This window comes from Leucopleurus acutus (genome assembly GCF_964270905.1).
Source record: "Leucopleurus acutus genome assembly, chromosome: 17".
Classification (NCBI taxonomy): Eukaryota; Metazoa; Chordata; class Mammalia; order Artiodactyla; family Delphinidae; genus Leucopleurus; species Leucopleurus acutus.
In genome coordinates, this window is record NC_139159.1 from 73,559,195 (window position 1) to 73,584,289 (window position 25,095).

A 25,095-nucleotide genomic window follows, 5' to 3' on the forward strand; every position below is an offset into this window, starting at 1 on the left:
TATAATACTGTCTCCTATGCCTGGAATGCCACTTCCAAGGGCTCTCCCACGGCTGGCTTCTGTTCACCCTTCAGGCCTCACCTCAAATGCCCCTCTTCAAAGAGGTTTTGTCTGCCAACCTCACCAACAGTAGTTGCGCCTAACGCAATCTAAGTGACTATGTTTGTTTAGTGTCAGTTTTCTTCACAGCCTATTTATAAATTTAATAAATACTTCTTGGTGGGGGAAGAAGGAAGAAAACCTCATAAACATACTGACAAGATTCACTATAAACCACGGTTTCTTAAACTCGGCACTATTAACATGCGAACCATAATTCCTTGTCGCGGGGCTGTCCCGTACATTGTGGGATGCTTCGCAGCATCCCAGGCCGCTACCCCTTAGACACCTGGTATCACCCCACACCCGGCTGTGACCACCAACGTCTCGAGATATCGCCAGATACTCCCTAGGGGCCAAAACTGCCCCCAGTTAAGAACCACTGCTTTCAACGTGTGACCACAGACATGAAGCGCACTCTCAGGTTAGCCTAGCAACCCTACTCCTACCTGCAGTCACTCTTCTTCCCCTTCCACCAGCTGACCATTCCCCAAGGCTTTTTAAAAAAATCTCCTCAAACCTCAATCTATCTTCCATCCTCACATGAAGAAATGACCTCCCTACATCTTTTACCCGCAAAAACCAAGAAAAGGAAACACCTACTATCCTTTCTACCCCCCTTTCTTCATCAGTAACCACTCACTTTACCTCTGCACCTGTTCCTGATAGACAACCTTTCCTCAGGGCACCCGTTCTCCTATTCTCTATATGAAAAGCAAAGCTTCACGTCCCTTCTCCGACCACATCGTCCTGCCCGTCCTCTTTATAGCAACCTGTCAAATGAGCTGTCTGTAGTTATGTCTTCCTACTTTTCCTCTTCTCATTGTCTCAACTTATTCCAATCTGGCTTTTACACCCACCACTACGATGAAGCTGGTCCCTGTCAAGCTCACGGAAACCTTCATCTGGCGAAATCCAAAGGGCAATTCTCACACCTCAACTCACTGGACCTCTTAATAGCCTTTGACCCAATTTATCATTTGCTCCTTCCCGACACACTTTCTTCATTTGACATTTAGGACACCACATTCTCCTGAGCTTCCTTCCTGCTTTATGGCTATTCTTTTTCTGGATCCTTTCCTTTGGCATACATGCAGTTATTTCTCCCACCTTAATGCAAAACAAAAACCTATCTTCATTCTATTTCCCTCCCCAGCTCCCACCCTATTCCCTGCTTCTCTGTGCAGCAAATTCCTTAAGAAGAGTTGCCTACACTCATTGCCTTTTATTTCTCTCCTTCTACCCTCTGTTAAGCCCACTCCAACCTGGCTTTTTGCCCAATCCTATACCACCAAAATTGGTCTGGCAAGGTCATCAAATAACATCCATTGCTAATTCCCATGGTCAATTCTCAAGTCCATACCTTATTTCACCTGTCAGGAGCATATGACACTCTCTCCTCAATATACTTTTATCATTAGCTTAAAGGATGCCCTCCCTCACTTCCTTCACTGCTATACCAGTCCGGTTTGTACCACCATTACCTCTTGCTCAGATTACTTCCAAAGCCTCCTAACTGCTTCTACCTTTGCCTCCTACTACAATCTCCTATTATAAGAGGCAAAGCAATCTTTTAAAAATACAAATGGACCACATCCTTTCTGTGCTCAAAAACATGCAATGGCTTACTCCTACATTCAGAATAAAATCCAAACTCCTCACCAGGTCGTACAAAACCCTACATGATCTGTCCCCAACTCACTCTGGCCTCATCTCCCATCACTCTCCACAACAGCCTGTTGCAGTTTCTCTAACAGCAAGATTTCTCTCTCCTTGGAGCCTCTGTACCTGCCTTTCCCTGGCCTGGGATGCTTTGTCCACAGACCTTTAAATGACAAGCTACTGCACTTCATGTGGTCGTTGCTTTAATTAGACCACCTCAGAGAGCACCTCCTTCACCAATCCATCCATAATACCTCTTCCTCTCTCTCCTCTCTATCCCCTTCCCAAATTGATGGTTAGCACCATCTAACACACATTCATTCCTCTGATTATCTGTTTAGTCCGTCTTCTACTGCAAGGTGAACTTTTAAGGAGACAGGAGCTTTGTTTTGTACGCTACTCTATCCCCAGCACCCAGAGTAACGCCTACAATGTTGTAGGTAATAACAAATATGTGTTGAATAATTCCATGATCAAAAATACACATAGAAAACAAAAACTTGTCTGTAAAATTACAGGAGTATTTCAAGGAGAGACGAAAGACCAAAATACTGACAACTGAAAACTATCAGTTGAAAAAAGAAAAAAAATGGTCTGAGAATTTAGGAAGAGCTCACTGCCTTCTCAGTCAAATAAATGAAGACAGTCCTTCCCTCCCCCCATCCTCCCATAAAAACCATTAATTTTATGTACAAAAATTTAAAATTTTTGAAATGTTAAATATTAGGGAAATAAACTGACAGACACTATGAATATCAAGAAAATTACAGTTTGCCAAGATAACTTAGGAAGAACACAGTACCCTCCCACAGCCATAAATATGGCTCCAAAATACAAATAAGAATCGAGACGAGCCTGTATCAGAATTCTGACCTTTGTAAAACCGAACAGCACTCATAACATTAAACTTTAAACCCACATTTTAGAGCTTATTCTATTTAATCTCCTTTAGACCATACATCCTCCAAAAAAGTCCTATTTGGGAATTCTTCACATCTTCTGATAAAAAATTAAAAGCAGAGTGTCAATTCTGTCCCCTCAAAATTTTACAAGGAGGACAAACTCCAAAATCAAGCCAATATCCATTACCATCTTCAACTCAGATAAATGCATAAAGAATGCAGAGAAATGTGGTGTTAAGAAAATAAGGAGATACTGAAAACATACTTTGTCCTAATAAAACCACCAAACAATAGATTTCATAAGAATGCCTTAATACAGTCCCATTTCTTCCAATTTACGGGGACTAAAAATGTGTGAATGTGGGCTTCCCTGGTGGCGCAGTGGTTGAGAGTCCACCTGCCGATGCAGGGGACACGGGTTCGTGCCCCGGTCCAGGAAGATCCCACATGCCGCGGAGCAGCTGGGCCCGTGAGCCATGGCCGCTGAGCCTGCGCGTCTGGAGCCTGTGCTCCGCAACGGGAGAGGCCACAGCAGTGAGAGGCCCGCTTACCGCAAAAAAAAAAAAAAAAAAAAAGTGTGAATGTGAAAAAATTTGTCAAAATGATCACTAGAAACTACCATTTTTATGTTTAAAACAAATAATTTCTTATATTTACCCAAGCTCTGAATCCTAGGCAAAAAGGTCTTCTAGAAAACATACTACCAGATAATGTTCCTTAACTATATGCTGTCGTATATAAAATATTACTTAATATTAAATATGCTATTTCTCAATCTTACAGATATTCAGACCTGTAGAAGCAACTGAAAATCTTTAAAATTGACAAGATGGTGAGTTACTCTGGAATGCAACTATGCTTCTGCTTTACTTGTCAACCAAGAAATTTCTGGTTCTCATGTAACATGTACCGTGACTCTGAAGCAATATTAACAGAATGGAAAATCAGTAATGAAAAATATGATACAATGTTCACTGACAATGGTACACACATGATGAAGGCCAGGAATCACAAGTTCACACTCTTCGGTTGTGTATTCAAAAACTATAACACAATGTAACATCACAAAATGTAGTATTTTGCACAAGCAAAAAATAAAGAATCGCTTTAATAATTGTCCTTCCAAAGACAAACTACCAGAGATACAAAGGAGTCTGGAATCGCTTTGCCATTCATATATTCAACCAAGTAGTTATTACATGTTTAAAAATCTGCTTTAACGTAAAAAGCAACAATATTGCACTAAGATAACTAATGCCAACAGCAAAAAAAAAATCACGAATAACTTCCACCTGCTGGAGCCTGTTGAAGAAATAACAAAATTGATGTGCTGGAAGAGAGCAATTACAGAAATATGATACGACACATGCTGAAAAAAGCCTTCTAATCAATCTATTACACAGAAAATGTTGCAATTTGGTGAATAAAAAAGTGAAAGGCAAGAAGAAACTATCCTGAAAACCAGTTATGTAACTCCAGTGCCACATTTCTAGGTCTAAGGTTTAAGGATAAACATTTCTCAAATGATTACATAAAGCAGAAAGTACAGGCTAAAATAGTAGAAACTTCAAAATGATTCAAATGATATCAACAATCTCACTTAGCACGTCTGCCTCTGAAATCCAGGCACCATCTTTTTCAAACAGTGCACAAAGTCTTGTTTGCAGAACTGCTCCTAAACTGCATCACCACATGATTTGAAAGCAAGTGTCGATTTAATAATGAACAGCAGAAGTGACTCCAGGAGTGATCCAGCAGCTGACAACAGGGCAAGAATAAAAATTTCAATATATCAAACTTTTAAAATCTGACTACTACAATTAATAACATTATAATAATTAAATTCTGATAAAATTTCAGATTTATTCATGCATCTCAGAAGTTCATTCTGTGATGATTTTCAGCTTTGGCCTTGGCTGAATATTGATTATTGGCCAAATGTGTATTTGATGTACCTGATACAAGTACACAAAGGAAATATTCAACATAGGGCAGAGTTAATATTCAATAAGTATCTAATGAAGTAATTTAATGACTGTAAATAGGTGGATCCGATGGTATTTCTTTCATGTAAAGGATCAGTTAGGTACCCAATAATTTAAAGGAGAAGTAAAATCATAATTCCTTCTTAGCTTCTGATAATGCTGCAACTCACATTAGGAACATAGCAGTTAATGGTATTAAACATGATAATTTTACGTAAGAAGCTGAAATAGTTGAGTGCCAGGATAACGGAGAGAAACAACCAACTCAAGCAAGTCTATCAAAAAGTGTGTGTAATAATCATCATGACGTTAAGCCATTTGCTTTCCTGATGGCACTGCAAATGCACATCACACCCTAACCTTCTCACACCTACTTCTCCACTTTCCTTTCCCCCTTTCTTCCCAACAAGAGAAGCTGCTAAACAGAATCTTTTGTTCTAACACAATGACAGTGACTGGCAACAAATATCTGTTCATTAAATAGCACAACCGAGATTTCCCTTTTGCTCTTGCCCTTGCTGTTTTCTGATATTTTTGTGGTAAACACGCTTAAGCAGAACCTGAGCTCCCAGGACTGCAACTCTCTCCCCACATCTGGTTCCACTGAACTTGCAAAATAAGTAGACTCAGCGTCCTCTCTGGGACTCTGGATTCATACAGTGTTTTTTCCGTTCCACCTGTACCCCTAGAGCATGAGGGATCCAAGAACAAAAATTCTGAGAGGAAGCATGAAAATGCTGTTATTGTCATCCTTAAATCAACATGGCTAAACGAATGCCGTGGAGTCAAAGAGGTGGACAGTGACGGTTTGTTACCTATTTCTCACACCCCCAAGCTTATCCTTCTATAATCTGCTCTGTGATGTTGGGGAAAGGAAGCTGTGAAGTGTACGTCCTAGACTACTTTGTCAGCTGACTTCTCAGTATATTCCATCAGTGAGATCCACTAAAAGAAAACTAGAAGGTGGGAAGAAAGAAGGTCTCTCTTTCTGTTTTTCAAGTCCTGTCAGCATTTCCTGTGAGCAAAAGACAGCTATGGTTTCAAGCTCTAGCTTCTTGTGGAACTCCTGGCAGCAGCAAAATGCCTGGCCCCCTTCAGAGGTCTAAGCTTCCAGCCTTCCTCCTTCACACACTTAAATTCTGCCTAATCCACCTCTTGCCTTTTCTCCCCCAGCTTTAGGAGTGATGGTTACTTCCTGTGGTTACCGTTAACATCTCAGTTACTGGACTTCCCTGGTAGTGCAGTGGTTAAGAATCCACCTGCCAATGCAGGGGACATGGGTTCGAGCCCTGGTCCGGGAAGATCCCACACGCTGAGTATCAACTAAGCCCATGCGCCACAAATACTGAGCCTGCGCTCTAGAGCCCGCGAGCCACAACCACTGAGCCCGTGCGCCACAACTACTGAAGCCTGTGTGCCTAGAGCCCGTGCTCCGCAACAAGAGAAGCCACCACAATGAGAAGCCCGTGCACCGCAATGAAGAGTAGGCCTCGCTCGCCACAACTAGAGAAAGCCGGTGTGCAGCAACGAAGACCCAATGCGGCCAAAAATAATAAATCATTTTTTTTAATTTCAAAATATCTCAGTTACCTCTTGTGATATAATAAGAAATATATATTTGGCCTTTATCACCAGTTCCTAACACAGAGCTCCTAAATCCCTGGAATTTCCTGGGTGGCAGGAGCCTCTTTTGTTTTTTAGATGATACTTGGCAAGCCCCTAGTTAGCTTCAAGATGGGGACTGGTTGCCACAAAGACCAAGGCGTGACTAGAGAGTTGGAACTTTCAGCCCCATTTCCTGACCTCTGGGGAGGGGAGAAGGACTGGAGATTCCCACAGAGCTGGGATTCAGGCTGGGGCGGCCTGTCTCCATGTGCCCTTAGCCACTCTGCTCTACTGAAATATGGCTTGACGTCAAGTGAGAGAGAGCCTTAGACGTCAGGTTAAGGAATTTTATTCTCTCCAATGAATATACTCTGTAATCGAAGGGTCATGGGTGGCATTAAACATTTTTTAATTGTAAAAAAAGAACTGAGTTTGACCATCAATAGCCAATGATTTACCATCAGTCATGCCTACATAATGGAGCCTCCCGGTTGGTAAATGCACCTACATGCTGGGAGGGTGGCACAGCCCAACTCTACGGGGACAGAGCTCCTATGCTCAGTATACTTCCAGACCTCACCCTATGTACCTCTTTATCTGGCTGTTCATGTGTACCCTTTATAAAATCCTTTATAATAAACTGGAACGAGTAAGTAAAGTGTTTTCCTGAGTTCTGTGAGTCATTAAAGCAGTTTGTTGAACCTGAGAAGGGGGTCGTGGGAAGCCCCAATATGTAGCTGGTTGGTCAGAAGTAGAGGAGGCCTAGGATTTGAGACAGGCGTCTGGAGTGGAGGGCAGTCTTACGGGATGCAGCCCTTAACCTGTGGGGTCTACACTCACTCCACATAGTGTTACAATTAAATGAATTATAGGACACCTAGACAGTGTCTGGAGAGCTGAAGAACTGGCTGGTGTGGGGAAAAAAGCCCACACATTTGGTGTCAGAGGCGGTGCCGGAAAACAGTCCAGAATTGGTGACAGAAGTTGTTTTAAGTAAAAACACAGACCCCAGCATCCTCTTTTTGCTCAGGCTTCCAACACTTGCGTAAATAAATACATATATTAAATTTCCTGTTTTAAAATACCTAGCAAGGTTTCTGCTTTCCTAGTTGAAATCTGACTTATACAGAGGAACTCACAGAGAGTAGCTTAATTCTTAACCTTACCACCACTACCTAATCTATCATCACCAGGTATCAGTGTACCTCTTAATAAAGTGACTCTTTGATTCTCTTTACTCTGCAATATAAAGGAAGAGAAGCATGATCCAGCTACAATACCATCATACTAGTACTAAAATCTCACCACCAATCCCTAGCACAATGTATTTTATTAGTCTAGTGATTAACATGGAGTTAAGCTACTTGCCTTAAAGAAATATGACGTAAACAAAGAATGGAATGAAAATTGGGAGACTTGATTTCTAGTTTTGACTCTATCACAAAATATGTGACTTTACACAGGTCAGTTCACTTGGTAGACTGAATGTCTCACATTTGTTCTGGCGCTGATTCTACATATGGTACGATATGCTGACATCTAGTGGATACACTTAAATTTAGTATTTTAAAAAGAAAAATTTTAGTTAAGCTATTTTATTTAAAAATTTTTTTTTCAATTTATTTATTTTTGGTCATGTTGGGTCTTTGTTGCTGCGCGTGGGCTTTCTCCAGTTGTGGCGAGCAGGGCTATTCTTCGTTGCAGTGCACGGGCTTCTCACTGCGGTGGCTTTTCTTGTTGCACAGCACGGGCTATAGGCGCGCGGGCTTCAGTAGTTGCAGCGTGTGGGCTCAGTAGTTGTGGTTCGCAGGCCCTAGAATGCAGGCTCAGTAGTTGTGGCGCACGGGCTTAGTTGCTCCGTGGCATGTGGGATCTTCCCGGACCAGGGCTCGAACTCGTGTCCCCTGCATTGGCAGGTGGATTCCTAACCACTGTGCCACCAGGGAATTCCCAGTTAAGCCATTTTAAATAAAACACTCACTAGGATGCCTGGCTATGTGCAGTAAGTACAATAAATTAGGAGACCAATGTTGCTCCTTAAATGGAAGTGAGCCATAATAAAAGAGTATTACATCATATTGTCATGGCATCTTGGAGTTTGATTCAAAGATTACTAGTACTAGTACTCTTCTATGTACCCAGCCATTAAAAATTAAACCACCAATGCAAATTAGCTGCCTGAGTTGCAAATTTAGAGGAAAGAAATGCTTCCTGCTCTAATGTCCTGTATTCAGGGACAGACAAAGGTTATGAGAAGGAACAGTACAAAGTTCTGAAGTAAATAATTTAGGAGTATACAGGATGGTGTGTGATGGAAATATTAAAGCAAAACAAAACAAAACTGAAACTCAGAATTACCTATTTTATAAGGATTTATTATGAAAGTTTCTCTTTAAAAAAATATGATCACTGAACTGAATTCACTTTCTTAAAATTTACCACTATTTTCAAATCCAGGAAAAAATTATATATACCTATAGGTGGTAAAAATATACATGTTAAAATGCAAGGGAATGATAAACACAAAATTTAAGATACTGCTTGTCTCTGGCAAGGGACAGGGCCATAGGACTGGGAAACTTCAAAGGTTTAGGAAATACTCTAGTCCCTCAATTACTGGTGGATTCATGGAAATCTTTTATTTTTAGGCTTTTAAATTCACAAAGGTATACATTCTTTTGTCTGTATCAATAATTCTAAAAATTTTAAAACTAAAGCCACTGATGCTCAGAGAAGACATGTGGCTCATTCAAAGATGCCCAACAAAAATGACCAGAGTGGAATTCAGGTGCCTGAACTCTCCCAAAACACATGCAGCAATGCATGGATGGTCTATTAAATGAAAATCTCACCATTATAAAACCCTGTTATATCTAGCTGTTTACAGCGCCTGGTTGTTGCTATTGCTGTTTTAAATCAAACAATCTTTCCCTGGCTCCTATCTGCCAATCACTGTGACAAAGACTGAATAGCTGGCATTGAAAAATTCTCAGACAACTGGAAGAGACCAGACAGATAATGTGGCATGCTCCCATACATAAGCATGCCAACACCTCTATGAACATACAGAAAAAGGAACACCTAACCAAAGGCTTCCCAGAGGAGCTGATTCTTAATTTTCTTATTTTCTCTCTCTTTAAATTAGTAAATAATTCAAACATTAAAAATATCATATTCACATACTCTACCACCCAGCAATAACTTTGTGCCATAGTTGCTTCAGACTCTGGCCTACTTTTTTTGTGTAGTTAATCTCCCAACCTCTCCCAACCAACTTTCCTCTCTTCCCCTTCTCACATCTCCTAAGGTTAATCAGCATCTTCAAAATATGCTTCCTTGCCAAACATATTTTAAAAATTTTACTGCGAAGGTACGTATTCATAAACAACATAGTATTGTTCTGCTTTTCAATCTGCATACATGATACACTGTCCATATTCCTTTAAAACTCACTTTTCCCACTCAATGGTGTTTTGAGAATTATCCGCGTTCAGTCATTTTAGATGTTACATGCTACGCCACTGTTCAAAGAAACCAGTTTGTTTATTCATTCCCCTACTGAGGGACAATGGATGTTCAATTTCTCTATTAACGAGTTCTACTTTACACACAGTACCCATACTTTGTGCCCATGTAGAAGAGTTTCCACAGAACAGCTATTTAGAAATCAAAAGGCAGCTTTAACTTTACTAAACTGTACCAAATTGCTCTCCAAAGTACTTCTATCAATGCACTGTTCCACTAGCAAAAGACTTCCTCTCTCTTAGCCTCCAAAACCTCAAGCTTTAATTTTTAGATTGTGAAATATCTGATGTTTTAATTTGCATTTTCTTGATTACCAGTAATAAATGTGTATTTCTTTGTGTGTTTATAGGCCATTTGTAAAATGTATGTTCATATCCTTTGCCACCTGTGCCATTTATTTTTTCCACTGTCTCTCAGCCCCACACCTACCTTTGCATACACTACTCTACTCCATACGGCTGGGGCTTCGGATCTGTAAACGACATCCCCTAGACATCCTGCCCTGCCAGCTGGGTTCCTGTTAGGTTATTTCGATAAGCGGCACTAGAGGGCGAGGAGAAGGCTGAAGAAAGAGAGAAGCTTCCTGTTTCTAGCCAAGACAGACTAGCAGTTGCTGTAGGAGAAGTTTGGTTGGGGTGATTCCAGTATCCAATGCCCCAGTTAGAGACAGAAGTCTAGCAGAGGTAGCAGCTTATCTCTGGTGGCAGCAGGCAACACCCCACCTTTTTTGTCACTCTATTCCTCCCCTTCTCCCTTTTGCTCTTCCAGTCTCTCTAATACCTTTAATAACCAATCCTCTACGTTACATTCCCTCTATTTGAAATACTGAGTAGTATGTTTTCCTAACTTGACTCCAACTGATACACCACCCATTTTTTCCCCCAACTGGGCTTTAGGAATTCTAAATACCAATCTTTTGATGCTTATATACATGGTAAATACTTTCTCCTAGTCCGTAATATGTCTTAACTTTGTTTATGGTGCCCTTTGTTCCATGCAATCCAATTTTTCATCATTTTTTTGTGGTCTGTGCTTATTGTTTAAGTAATGCTTCATCCTCAAAACTACCTTAGCAATTCCTGGTCTTTTATTCACTCATGTGATTGTCAGGTTCTACAAAAAAAAAATCTCGATGGGACTTTGATTTGATTTTCCATTAAATATACATATATATATATATTATTCTGAGGCAAAATTGCCATTTTTTATAAAATATCAACAATTTTTTCATTTAATCTATGAATATGGTAGATTATATGAATATATTTTCTACTTCTAAACCATCCATGCATTCCTGGGATCAACTCTATTTGGTCAGTTAAAGAAATACATATTCCTAGATTTGATTTACTAATATTTTACTTTGGATTATCATGTAAGACCAACCAGTAATTTTTCTCTCTGTTCTTATCTGGTTTTGATATTTTATATATTGGCTCTTTCTTTTCTATAGAACAGTTTACAGAAGATAGAGCACATCAGTTCATTGATGAGTTTTATGGGAAAGTTCTTCCAAACATCTTTTTCATCTTTGAACCTCTAGCCTCTGGCAGACATTCTATTATACAGTCACTACTCAATAAACATTAGTTGAATTAATGAATGAATTAAAATTCAAGTAAAAAAAGCTTGTTCATCAAAGAAGAGCATATCTAAACGAAGGGCATCCTGTAAAAGGTGTAGCTTTAGGTCAAATGAAACAAACTGCAACTTTACAAAGTAGGGAGTGGGACTTCCCTGAAGTTCCAGTGGTTAAGACTCTGCGCTTCTACTGCAGGGGGCGCGGGTTCGATCCCTGGTGGAGGAGCTAAGATTCCCACATGCCATGTGGTGTGGCCAAAAAACAAAAAAAACCAAACAAAAAACACACAAAGTAGGGAGTAAGTTTATGGAATGTGTTGCCTACAAAGGGGTAATGCAAATATAAGCTCCACAAAGTTGAGAAACCCAATCAAGGGCAAGGTTAGCAGGCAAAGGTTTACTGCTAACACATCAAAGCTGGTCTAGACAGCACTGATACCTTCCCACAACACTCTTTATCACCACTGAACTAATTGTCATCGGTATTTCTCATGTTCCTATGCATTACAGCAACGAGAACCCAAATTCTTAAAATCTTGATCCTACAACACAACAGTCATCCTCAGAAAAATCCCTTTTTAATATATTTTGGCACGGAGGTTAAGGGCTACAGAGGTTCTCATCCACTACATATAAACATTCTGCCTCACCCTCCAGGAATCAGAGTGCCTCTGATTCCTCTCCCAGCCACCAAACTACAGCAAAAACGGCAAGGAACTTGGGCCTCAATGCCAGGTTAGGAGGTCTCAAGGTAGTGAAAGGATAAAATATGAACCTGTCATCATTCTTTTCCCCTCAGAGATTTCAGAGGAGGAGAAAGAGGGGGGAAAGCAGGAGACTTCCAATCTCAAGGAAATCTTCCAGGATTTGATATATAGGAATAAGCATTTCTAGTTATCTTTTTATGATTGAAATGGTCAAGAGGCTCTTAAAAATTGACCTTCCGGGACTTTCCTGGCAGTCCAGTGGTTAAGACTCTGGGCTTCAGGCTTCCCTGGTGGCGCAGTGGTTAAGAATCCGCCTGCCAATGCAGGGAACACGGGTTAGAGCCCTGGTCCAGGAAGATCCCACATGCCGAGGAGCAAATAAGCCCACGAGCCACAACTACTGAGCCCGTGTACCACAACTACTGAAGCCCACGCGCCTAGAGCCCGTGCTCCGCAACAAGAGAAGCCACTGTAATGGGAAGTTCACGTACCACAACAAAGAGTAGCCCCGCTCGCCTCAACTAGAAAAAGCCCACACGCAGCAACAAAGACCCCACTCAGCCAAACAAACAAAAAAAAGACTCTGTGCTTCCACTGCAGGGGGCATGGGTTCGATCCCCGGTTGGGGAGCTAAGATCCCACATGCCGCACAGCACTGACAAAAAAATGAAAAAAAAAAAACTGTCCTTCTACTTTCCCTCATAATTTGAACTAAAAAGATAAAGTATTCTCTGAAGTGAGAATTCCCTTTTTTTTTTTTTTTTTTTTTGGTGGACTGAGGTTTCTTCTTAACATTAATAGTCGCCATGAGGAGTGCAAGCTATCAGGCAGGATGGCTTAATATCCAATCATCAATGAGTAAGTGAATCTTAGACCAGGAAGGGACCATCTACGCTGGCCTTGGACTTTGAGCTTCCAGAACAGTGAGAAATAAACTTCTGTTGTTTATAAGCCACCTAGTTTAGGACACTTTGTTAAAGAAGCCCAAACTAAGACATGCACTAAAATGGAAGACTCAAGCTTGACCCTCTCACCTTAGTAAGAACTTATTCTACAACATCGATCTATGCCAAGTAGTCATTTAGCCTCTACTTAAATACTTTACTCCGCACGACTACATCCAAAGAGTAAGTCATTGTTTTCAAATGACAAATTTTTAGACTCAAGTCAATTTTTAAAAACTTTTTAAGAAACTTCAGCCAATAATCAAATGATACACACTTAATCTGACATGAATTCAACCCTCAAGAATCACACAAAACTTGTATTAAGCTGAAACTCACCCACTTGTTAATTTCTCCTCATTGGTCGCAGTTTCCACTGGCCTCTTGGAACCAAACTAACCAAACAATCCCTGTGTTGCTTGACAACTCATCAAACATTTGAAGTAGCTTAAAATATATTAAACTGAGGTAAAAGAAAGTTATGCATCAGACTATACACACACACACACACACACGCTCACGTATGCAAAAAATTACAAGATAATCTCCTGTCTCGTAATTACGAGGATTTAGCTTCTGAAAGAACTTTATTTAGAAGGGTTTATTTAGGAAATTAAGGACCTTCTTAAACACTACAGACTGAAGGAACTAAGGGCAACAGAATTCATTTTTCCCTGAGCAACTATAACCTAACTTTTATATCCAAAGCACCTCGCAGAGGTGCTAATTGAAAGTAATTACTAAATGAAAAGTAAAAGTCAATGAATGAGATCTTACTGTGTATCACATAATATGCTAAAGTATTACAGATACAGTATTATCTCATAAAATCCTCAACTATTTTATGTGGTTAGTTAGCACCATAATCCTTATTTTACCTCTGAGCAACCTGAGGTCAGAAAGATTAAGTAACTTGCTCAAGGTCAACAATTAGTAAACAATGAAGGTGGAATTCTCACTGAGGAAATTTGGCTCCCAACATTTCTCTTAACCATATGGCCATACTGCTTCTTGGTCATAAATAAAAGTACACATAATTTATCCGAAAGGAGTTAAGAAATTTTTCAATTATTCCTAAAAGAAATTAATTCAGTACCAGCATTAAAATTTCTAAATTAGGAATAAAACTCTCACAGAAAAAAAATTTCAAGAAAAAAAAAATACGATGACTAGAAAAAGACAACAGATGCTAACTAAGAAATGTCCTTAAATATTTCTCTACCTTGTCAGATTGTTCTGTTTGAGCCTGGCACGCTAAAGGAATTTAAAAGGAATTAGGGACTTCCCTGGTGGCGCAGAGGTTAAGGGTCCGCCTGCCAATGCAGGGGACACGGGTTCAAGCCCTGGTCCAGGAGGATCTCACATGCCACAGAGCAACTAAGCCCATGGGCCACAACTACTGAGCCTGCGCTCTAGAGCCCGCGAGCCACAACTACTGAAGCCCGCGCACCTGGAGCCCGTGCTCCACAATAAGAGAAGCCACTGCAGTGAGATGCCTGCGCACCGCGACGAAGAGTAGCCCCTGCTCGCCGCAACTAAAGAAAGCCCACGTGCAGCAACGAAGACCCAAAGCAACCAAAAATAAATAAATTTATAAAAAAATTAAAAATAAAAGGAATTTAAACGTTTTCCTTGTTCTTGAACTTAAATTAAAATCTCTTACACATAACTTCTCCAGGCTCATCATAATCAAACAGAATACAAAAACAAAATATAAATTTCCTCTTCTTTATAATCATATAAGTTTTAAGATACATACTTCAATAATTTTTCTACATTTTGTACATCTTTAAATCAGTATCTTAAAAGATAATATGATATCTCTCTTAAGAGATAATGCTAAAAAGACTCCAACAGGGGTCATTCATTACACTTTGATCTTTCAGAGGAGGTGGTAATTAAAACCACTTATATATGCTTTATTTATATCATTTTTAAAAATAGTACTTTACTTCAGTTAGAGAGTAGACAGATTCCCTCAGTAAATTTAACAAACATACTCTATAATTATTTTCAAATACCATGGTCTGATACCTTTCACTAACTAATGTTATAAAAGCTGATTTACCCAAAAACAAACAAAAAAAAACTGATTTACAAAAAATTGGAGGTAATCTACTGTTTCTCAGTATAGTGGAGCATATTACTTTTAAATGAATTTTTGAAACCATTAAGTAAGACCAAAATGCAGTATGTGTATATCATATAAACTTTTTTGAATTAAGTATGCTATCCAATAATTATAGCTTTTAAAGTTTCTCATAGCATATACAAGGACAACACTTATATAAATCCAAGGTCAAATCACTTAACTACTTTGAATATTTTTACCATATGTCTAAAGTTGCTGGGAGGGAGAAAGGAGAAGAGAAAGGAAGGAAATGAAGGGAATGACAAGGGATAGAAAATCTGAGGCCAGAATATAAGGTTCATGAAATGACTTGAAATCATGTAGCTCAATTCTCTAAATTCATAAAAGAAGGGAACTGAGGACTAAAGAAACTTGGTGACTTGGGCAAAAGCAGCAAATTAGTTTTTTAAAAGTGGGGCTTATTCCAATGACGCTGACAGTGCAGCTTTTAAGAACATCTTTAGAATATGACATCAGAGTCAGATCACACTGATAGAAAGAATCAAGGACCACAACCAAAAAAAAAGGAAAAAAAAAAACAAAACAAAACCAAAAAACCCAAACAAACACCATGAAAGTCAGACACCCCTTCCATGTCCTCTTCAAAACAAATATTAGGGCTATTTTTGTCGTCAACCAAACTTCAATACACCTGCCATTCCCTTTATTAGTAGTCAGCTACAAGGTCCTGGACATTCAAATTTAGTGACACCATTCCAGGCTCTTCCTGGCTTAGGCTGGCATGTTCTCATGTATAGTTCATACTCCTGAAGTAAATGGAAGACACTTGGTGACTTCTTACAAGTCTTGACCTTTTTTTGTGCTTCCATAACACAAGCATCAGAGCACTTACTATTTGCATCCTTCCTATGACAATTATGACATTTCTCTTGTTAAACTTTTAGCATCTCAAACTGATATGTTACTTTCTACATGTTTATTTCATGTTCCCTGCAAGAATGTGAGGTCTTTGAAGGCAAGCACTCTCCAGGGCTTCACACTTATCTTATGTTCCCTTTTCTATAGAATATGCTGTTGTTTCTCTGATTATTGATCAGCAAACAGAAGTTTCTTCAAAGCTATTTCGGTTAGAGTATTTCTTAAGGAATGGATGTATAACTCTACTTCTATAAGATTAGTTATACAGAACATAAAAAACTACACTTACTCAAATATGATGGAGAAAGAAAGGTCTAGCTGACTTTTCACTAATAGGAGTTCTTAATCTGAGGTTCAGAGAGAGAATTCAGTGATCTGCTGAATCTGGATGGGAAACTTCTTACTAACCTCTATGTGAGATTTAGCAATTCCTTCAATTAAGATTATAGGTAAAAAACCACAGTAGGATTAGAAATATCTATGAATTTGTCATTAATAAACATCACAGGTATTTTCACATTACATTACAATTACTGCAAACTCATCATTATTCAAAATTGCAGTACTTAGCAGAATTGTCACTAAAGCTTATTCTCTAATGTGAGAAGCATATATAATACTCTAACAAAAATTTGCATTTTTAATATTTGTTAACTACATTTCAATACTAACTGGTTTCCTTTTTAAATCTATGCATTTTACTTCATAAAATCATGGATTATTATTAGAATTCATGGAACAAAAAAATGGTTGAGAACTCCTGCACTGTAACACAGAGAGTAGGTGAGATGATTACAATTCCAAAGGACTACTATGATAACTGTCATATCAGTTCTAATAAAATGACAGGCAAGTTTTGAAATATAAATATCTGTTTATACTTAGAAAGAACACAGAGACTTTAAGCTGATCATTTTCACTTGAAGAACACAAAGTATGTCTATAGAAAAATTACATTTTCATATATCTATTAACTTGTTATAATTAAAACAATTATAGGATTATAAATGGTTAGGTACTCAGGACCCTTTAACGGTAATTATTTTTTTGTTGTGGTTGTGTTCTTTACTTTCAAGACTTTATAAAAGGACCAAAAGTCATTATAGGTAGAAGTGTCTTTCCTTCTAGCTAGCTTTCAAATATATATATACATTTTATTTTTAACTACTACAATTATGGCTTAGACATTTTTTGATCAATTATACTGGTGACAGCTAAAATGACTTAAAAAGGAATTCAAAGAAAAACACATACCTCTCCTATTGAAAGGAAGCTGCAAAAAAAACTTCTAATTAATCTATATTGCTTCCCATTCTAAGCCAGAAACTAAACAATATAGGGTATTTCCTACAGACATTTTTAGCAGTTCAGTATTATATACAGAACATTTTCCTTAAATTATATTTAGTCAATATAGTTTTTTATTTAAATCATAACTTTTCATTTGTATTTGAATAATCATTTCCCCGAAAGACATATTTACCTTCAGCCAGTGCTGGTGATTCTGTTCTTGTCCCTCTATCTGTTTAAAGAAAGAAAAAAGGAAGAAAGTCTAAAACATTATTTTAATTTAAAACAAGTTTTAATTTTATGAAAACTAACTTTAACAACAAAGTTCATCAATGCTATCCCATACCACATGCATGAGCCATACATTTCTCCCCTTGGATTAACTCAACAACTATTTATGGAGGACTTACTAAGAGTAACGCATGATCTTAAGCCCTGAGAAATACCAATAGGCGATACAACACCCTAGTTGTCACCCTCAAGATATTAAAAGACAAGCAGGTGTACCAAGAAAAGTACACAGTTCTCATCATAGCTTATGAAGCAGGAGATAACAAGGGAAAAAAAATTAGTAATTCTTCTTTATTCACATACCAAGAGAAAAAATTAGTAATTCATCTTTATTCTTGTAAAATTATCAAAAGAGGCATATTTCTATATTCTTATCACAGTTTAAGTTGTTTCAATGTATTAAAAAATCAGTTTTATTACAGGCACTAAGATCCTTATATTCCATGACAATAACCTATTATAAGCCAGAGGTACATTGGCAAAACTCACCGAACCACAAAGTCCTCTCTAGGACTGGTTTTACTTTTTCAAAGCCTTATTAAACAATTTTAGGTGAAATGAAATTTTAAGAATGAGTTTACTCTAACTTTGCAACTAAGAACAAAGCCAGATAACAAACTAGCTTAATTCACAGAGTGAGGAGATACATTTGACTAATGTAACTAATCACCTTTATGTGAAATTTTCTTCCCTAATTATTTATCTTATATAACCCAAGAGTCCCAGATTAACAAATATAACAAAAATTTCTATGTATAAAAGACTGGTAACATCTTGAGGGAACTGGGCACTGTCATCCAAGCGGGTAAGTGATCTGACACAGTCTTCCCAAGGCCAAAATGTGGCACTGTGTCTCTGACAGATTAAAAAAAACAAAAACAAGAGTCCAGGAACCAAAAGATGAAAAGTAGACTGGCAACCTTAGGCTCCACTGGGTTAAAAATTCTGATTCTGCAGGAGAAGGGGAGGCGCTTCAGTAAGGAGCTACAGGAAGAATTCCAAAGCAATAATCAAACGGGAGAGGCAGCGCAGGGCGGCGGGGGGTGGGGGTCCTGTAGACTGACCCTAACAACCACGAGGACTTATGGCTGCTGCTACACAACAGGCACAGGAGAGAGGGTATCGCGAACCTAGGGGATTCGACTGAGGCTGCCGTGCCCAGGGGTAACTGGAAATGGGCAGCTGCAGCAACTATGGCCCGACAAGGATAAAGTCACTACAGGCACTGATCCCCTGGGGAAGAAAATCTGGGTCACTCTACCAGGAGAATGGATCAGCCTGTTGAACTGCTGGCTGAAGGTGAGGAAAATCTAGAATAAGCAGTGGACTGAAATAATGAACGTTATTCCACTAACCCTCCTGCTATAAGTCTGATGTAGAGACTGTGGCCAGCCACCACCTTGAAAGCTTCGCAGTAAAGGGCAAGCATTCAATGGAGGGTACAAGAGGGTGGGCTGTATGGGACACCTCTCAAGCTCTGCCTCACATCTGCACTCCAGCTGAGGCACCTCCCCTTAGCTGCTTGCTGCACTGCTAGGGCTCACTTCTCGCTCAAAGGCTTTGCAATAAGAGATACCTAATGGAACTCTTCAGCCATCCTGAGTCATAATGAACCTGGAAGCATGAAGGTGTTAATACCAACACGCTGGGCAACCCCTAACCGATGGGGGGATGAGGTCTGGTAGATAAATACCTTCTTCTTCCCACCAAAAGGCATATTCTTCATGTCTTCTGAGGGCTTCCTAAGGATCAAGCCCCAGCTGCTCACAGAACTGACCAGGTCAATAATACACCCTTAGACTGACTTTCCTTCTCTGTATCACGTGCCCTAGTTCTCCAACTTCTGTTTCTTGTTAATATTTCCCCAAATAAATCACCTGCCTAAAAAGTCCCTGTCTCAGGCTCTGCTTTGGGGGTGAAGCCAGGTCTAGACACTTGTCCTTCAGGATACCACACCTCCTTCCTTTCTGTCCCACCTCACTAGATGCTCCTTCATCTCCTTTGCTGAACTCCTCTTCTCTAAAATCCCTGAATGCTGACACGTCCCAGGGCTCAGTCCCAGGTTCTCCACTCTCTTTGTGACTTCATCCCATCTCAGACTTTCTGGATCATCTATATAGCTCAAATTTATTGATCCAATCCAGACATTTCTCTCCACCTCCGCACTCTCATAGCACTGCCTACTCAATATTTCCACTAGGATGTTTTAACAGAGACCTCAAACTTAACATGTTCAAAACTGAACTCCATCTCACTCCCCAAACCTGACCTGCCTGCAGTCTCCCTCCTCTCAGTTGATGGCACTTCTGTCCGTACAGCTGCTCAGGTAAAAACTTTGGATTCCTCTGCAGCTACTCTTTCTCATACATCCCATATTCAACTCAAACTCTCCCTACCTAAAATCTTCATGGCTACTATTCTATCTCCTGTTTACTCAATGTTGAAGGTTCAGCGGCATTAGCAGTATTAGATCTACTATTACTTCTGTATTCAAGCGCCTCTAGAACAGGCGTTGCAAAGTTAGATGCTGAGACCATGTTAGAAGTGCTAAGTGGGGCTTAATATCTACAGAGTGCCACAGCTATTAACATGCCAGATTGAAAATACAGGTGATCGATCCAAGGCAAAGTACTCATATAAAACAATTTTTAGATGTTATAAAGTAATTAAATAAGTTTTGGAAACACTCAGTAGGCAAAAGAAACAGTCTGAGGGCTATATTTGGTTGATGAACCATCAGTTTACAACTTCTGCTCTAGAACTCTGTATTGTCTATAATTGATATAGTATTAATCCTTAATCTTTTACTTTCCTCCATCAGTTAGGAGATGAATGGAAGTTATTTATATTCAAAGCCTAACCGCTCTGGTTTTCCTCAAAAGCTCCTCTTGGATCAATGCTACTACAAATGGAATGAATAAACACATTTTTGCTTTTTCTGCCAAAGGAAAACTTCCCTCCCTAAGACCCAATGCAGCCACCCAGAAATAAAACAAGTGGCTTGGCTGGCCACTTGCATAAACCACAGGAGAAAAACCAGTGCCACTTACATAAAACCACAGGGAAAAAGTTCCATTGATTCTAATTTTTAATAAATCAAGAAATAATAAAACACTTGTAACTGTTTTCACCCTTAGAAATCAAATGTCAGGTCCTAAGTAATGAATATTAGATAATATGTAAATTAGATAATCCAAGCATCTAAAATCTTTAAACCTAGAGGTTCCTCAAGTGTTAAAATTTCTCTGCCTCCAGCAAAACATAAGAGTTATGACTTCAGAGCACTGTCAGCCACATTTACAGCTTTCCAATATTTTGAATGATGGTAAATAAATCTAACTGCATTAAATAAATGGTGTTGAAATAATCCCATGAAAAAATGAGATACAACCTTCCCAACCTAGATTGCATTCCTCCTTCACTTGGGTACATGATAAAATCTAATTGAATTCAATTTGTTTAAGCTCACCTCAACATACACAAAGCAATTTAAAAAGCCATCTTAGAAACAGAAAAGAGCACTTGAAATAAAGGGCCTATTGACCATGTTTGCAGATCAGACAATACTACAAAAGTGCATTATTACATAATTCCAACAAATATCTGATTTAAGTTTTAAATTTGAGAACCTGAAAAGGTTATTCTATATCTATTTGAGAAAAAAGAAACATGCAAATCTACAAAATTTTTTTGAAAGACAGAAGAACAGGTGAGATGGACTCATCCTACTCATTAATAACTAAAACATTGTGGAACTGGTGTAGATATATAGTGAGGGGAAGAGAACAGACATCAGAATAGGCCCAACTGTATATAAATGTAAAACAAAAAAACAACACCAAATATTTATCAGAAAGTCTATTTATGTATACAGCACCAAAATAGATACCTACAAGATACTATGATGAAAAAGACTGTGCTCTCTAAAAATGTCTAGTCTTACTACAGCAATTTAAATGTTCAAGGTAAAAATGAGTAGCATGAGTAACAGCTACATACAGTGCCGTGGCAATTACAAAATTCCAGCTAGGAAATCAGGTATTAGAAAAGATTTTATGAAGCTATGGAGCTCTGGTAGCTAAAGTAGATTCCGAAGAATGAATAGCATCTGGACAAGAAGGTAAAAAGTACAAAGAGAACATTCCATGTGAGGAATGTATAAAGTAGTCATCACAGGGCAATGAAGAAAGAAAACTTTATTTAATAAATGGTGCTGAAATAATTCCATGAAAAACTAAGATACAACCTTCTCAGCCTACATATTCTAGATAGAGAAGAGTTTAATTTCTTAAAGCTAAATCTCAAAAAATAGAAAATAATACCTTACTTATCTTTAGACGAATAACTTGAAGCACTATAAGAAATTTAAAATGGAGAGAATCAACCATATAAAAATTTAACATAAAGGAAATCTAAAATGTTTTAATAGTTCATGTAAATATACACAAAATCACATCAAGAGAGGAAAAGATTATCATGGTAATTTGTATGAGAAAGCAAAACAGTAAACACATATATGAAAAAATGTATATTCCCTAATAATAAAAAGGAAATATAAGCAAAGTGATTTATAACACTGATTCTGGAATGAGATAAACCTGGGCTGAGTTTCCACTTATTTAAATTATTAGGTTATCTGTAAAATGTTATCTGAGCATCAGTTTCATTTATCTGTAAAATAGCAAAAATAATCTTAAAGATTGTATGAAGATTAATGGAAATGACAGTTTTGTTGAACATAATCACTATTTTTCTCATTTAATATTAAAATTACAACAATATATACATATCTATTTTGATATTCTATCTCGAGTACACTATACTTAAAAGTATCCAAGTGTAAGACACTGCAGAAAAATACATGAATACAAATCTCAGGCTTCTATGTCATCCTACACCATAATTACTACCACAAAGCTGGTTTCATTAGAAGAAAGTGTGAAGGTTACATTAAGGGCCCCACTCCGTGCTATACCAAGAACTACATTTTCTATATTGATAAATTATCAAGGTATATATAATATATACAATCAACCTTGATATTATGTAATAATTAATACCTTATTTAACTATATAATCCTTTGATACTACATAACTTAAATACATCTTAAATTGGCACTATCAGTAAATGCGTAAACTCTATTGTAAACTCATGCTCCCAAAGGTATAAATTATAGACATTTCTCATGAGTCTAAAGAAGGTGTATCATCTCCAGGAAGAAGTAAATTTACAAGTAACAGTTGAATAGACAGCTGCAGGTCTTCAGAACATGACTTTATTTTTGTAGGTTCTAAAAATTTCTTATAATTTTCATTTTCCCTTTTACTATAAGAGCAACACATGCTCACTAAACAAAATACAGAGGGAAAATAGAAAGAAAAAATATCACTACCTGTAATCCCACAACCAAAGCTAACTACTTGCAACAATTTATTTCATTCCCTTCTAATGCTTCTTCTATGCATATCTGTACACAAGTGAACACCATTTTCTTTGTATGCATCCTGTTTTTTATCATTCATATCATAAGCACTGTTTTCACATCATTAAAAATTCTTCCCAAATCATTACATCCCATCCTATCATATGGGTATATCACATTTTTTTCAAACTTTCCTACTACTGTACATGCTATATCCAGGGCCCCCAAAAGCACATAAAGACTTTGTGCAGATTAGCAAAAGTTATCCCATTCTCAAATTATGAACTGGTATTTTATTGTACAACTTGAACAACTACACAAGGTAGCTGTGCCAGGGTTGGGGTTCAAGAACCCCAGCAAGCAACAGATCTGGCTGTGCATACATGTATCCCTGCCCGTGAGGCATGCTCTTGCGTACTCACAAAAATAACCCCTGGACATCAAGGCACAAATATGCCTAAGCCAGTGCCAGACACGCCTGCCCCAGATTTCTCAGAAGAGACTACGACATTAGTTCCTGTCAGAGGGGGTGGTAGGGGTAGGGAGGTGGGAGTTTGAGAATCATCCCCTAAAAGGGCAGGTAAGTGAAAAAATAATCTCAGGGGATGCCTGGAACTGAATCCAGACAAGACACTGTTGTACACACCAGTGTGGCCGTGAGTATGAGCACTCCTGAGTCCAGACACGCCACAGATGCTGCTGTGCATCTACATACCAGGCAACTGCTGCTCCAAAGTGTGGCCAGAAGGCCTTGATCCCTAAACCCACCCATGACCTCAGAAGTGACATTTCTGTGTTGTGCCTGATATACAGATGTGGCCCCTTTGTGCAGAGAACAATGTGAATAATTATCCTGGCTATGACCAACACAAATCTTTGTAGAAATAAGTTTAAACTAAGATACGTAGAGGTCTTGATACCTAATGCCAAATTGCTTTACAAAGGTGTGTTCCAATCTATACTATCATCAGAACCATGCATCCTGGACAGGAGCTTCCTTGTTTAAAAAGTGTGCCTGTGGGGCTTCCCTGGTGGCGCAGTGGTTGAGAGTCCGCCTGCCGATGCAGGGGACACGGGTTCGTGCCCCGGTCTGGGAAGATCCCACATGCCGCGGAGCGGCTGGGCCCGTGAGCCATGGCCGGTGAGCCATGGCCGCTGAGCCTGTGCATCCGGAGCCTGTGCTCCGCAATGGGAGAGGCCACAACAGTGAGAGGCCCGCGTACCGCAAAAAAAAAAAAAAAAGTGTGCCTGTATGTGTGCTTGTACACATACACATACAATATGGTGCCTTCTTCCACACTGCTTTTGTTGAACTACTAATATAGTAGTTTTTCCTCCGCATTTGTAAAACTAACCCTTTCTCATTTTTCTATCAAGGCCTTACTTATTTTTAAGAGGATCACTGTCAAGTTTGAACTTCCTAGATCAGACACTCAATATAAATGTATATGATAAAGTTAGATATGGTCTTTAAATATTATCTTTCTGTCTACTAGGCTGCCATTTCATACGTACTTATGGTGTTTGAGACACTATGCTAAGCACTTGGCATGATTTATTTCATTGAAGGCTAACAATCTAATGAGATTAAAATTATTACCCTCTTTTCCTTGATGAGGCTTTAAAGGGTGAAGTAGCTTACCCAGAGTCACGAGAGAGGGAGGGGTGAAGGTAGAGAAGAAGGAAAGGGAAAGAGGGGGAGGAAGGCAGGGAATAGGTGAGAGAACTATTTTTCAGGAAAATGTTAAAGCAGTAACAGTTACAGTATTCCTTTCTGTAAATGTGACTTTCTGTAAAATAAATACTACTTCCCTACTAACTTCCTCTGTAAAATTACAATGATTCCTTAAAAAACAACCCACAGCAGCATAACTGGAAACCCTGAGGCAGGGGCTTCATAAAAATGATCACCAGGCTTTGGGAACATTATGCAGAACCTTCTTACTTCTGGATCTCCTGGCTACCGTCATCGCCTTGCCCTGATTACTGGACTTTCTACAATGGGATTTCTCTAATACCTAAATTCAGGTATGTTTTGGAACATACGGCAACAAACATACTGTAAGATGCA

General features: G+C 38.7%; 1 protein-coding gene across 3 annotated transcripts in view; it reads right to left on the bottom strand.

Moving 5' to 3' along the window:
• The window catches only part of CYRIB (CYFIP related Rac1 interactor B), a 153,887-nt gene that overhangs the window by 35,870 nt on the left and 92,922 nt on the right, over positions 1-25,095 (bottom strand). For all 3 annotated transcript variants that reach the window (XM_082858609.1, XM_082858612.1, XM_082858610.1), the window contains one exon: positions 17,504-17,542. The gene's annotated coding sequence lies outside the window, so the exon portion shown is untranslated. The remainder of the gene's footprint in view (positions 1-17,503; positions 17,543-25,095) is intronic.